This window comes from Nematolebias whitei, unplaced genomic scaffold (genome assembly GCF_014905685.2).
Source record: "Nematolebias whitei isolate Nwh7 unplaced genomic scaffold, NemWhi1 Nwh_scaf_15069, whole genome shotgun sequence".
In the NCBI taxonomy this organism is placed as follows: Eukaryota; Metazoa; Chordata; class Actinopteri; order Cyprinodontiformes; family Rivulidae; genus Nematolebias; species Nematolebias whitei.
In genome coordinates this window covers 315-1,279 of record NW_023633614.1, presented here as the reverse complement: position 1 = coordinate 1,279, position 965 = coordinate 315, and the positions used below count along the sequence as shown (strand labels likewise).

Sequence of the window (965 nt, the reverse complement as noted above, 5' to 3'; positions counted from 1 at the left end):
CACGACCTGCAGCAGCCAATCAGATCCCTGCTGAGTGTGTTGGCATGGTGACAGAGGTCAGAGGCTTCACTGACCCACAGAAGGAAGAGTACTTCAGGAAGAGGTTCAGAGATGAGGAGCAGGCCAGCAGGATCATCTCCCACATCAAGACATCACGAAGCCTCCACATCATGTGCCACATCCCAGTCTTCTGCTGGATCACTGCTACAGTTCTGGAGGACGTGTTGAAAAGCAGAGAGGGAGGAGAGCTGCCCAACACCCTGACTGAGATGTACATCCACTTCCTGCTGGTTCACACCAAAGTCAAGAAGGTCAAGTATGATGGAGGAGCTGAGACAGATCCACCCTGGAGTCCAAAGAGCAGGAAGATGATTAAATCTCTGGGAAAAGTGGCTTTTGAGCAGCTGCAGAAAGGAAACCTGATCTTCTATGAATCAGACCTGACAGAGTGTGGTATCGATATCAGAGCAGCCTCAGTGTACTCAGGAGTGTTCACACAGATCTTTAAAGAGGAGAGAGGCCTGTACCAGGACAAGGTGTTCTGCTTCATCCATCTGAGTGTTCAGGAGTTTCTGGCTGCTCTTCATGTCCATCTGACCTTCATCAACTCTGGACTCAATCTGATGGTAGAACATCAAACAAAATTCAAGAGGTCTATAGTTTTGAAGAAACCAAAACTAAAATATATCCACCTTTTGTGCTGTGAACAAGGCCTTACAGAGTCCAAATGGACACCTGGATTTGTTCCTCCGGTTCCTGCTGGGTCTTTCACTGCTGACCAATCAGACTCTCCTACGAGGCCGGCTGACACAGACAGGAAGTAGCTCACAGACCAATCAGAAAACAGTCCAGTACATCAAGAATCTGATCAGTAAGAATCTGTCTGCAGAGAAAAGCATCAATCTGTTCCACTGTCTGAATGAACTGAATGATGGTTCTCTAGTGGAGGAGATCCAACAGTCTCT

The 965-nt window shown here is 47.7% G+C and overlaps 1 pseudogene; it reads left to right on the top strand.

The window, feature by feature from the left end:
• Positions 1-9: 9 nt before the first annotated feature.
• LOC119429999 lies at positions 10-871 on the top strand (annotated as a pseudogene).
• Positions 872-965: the final 94 nt, after the last annotated feature.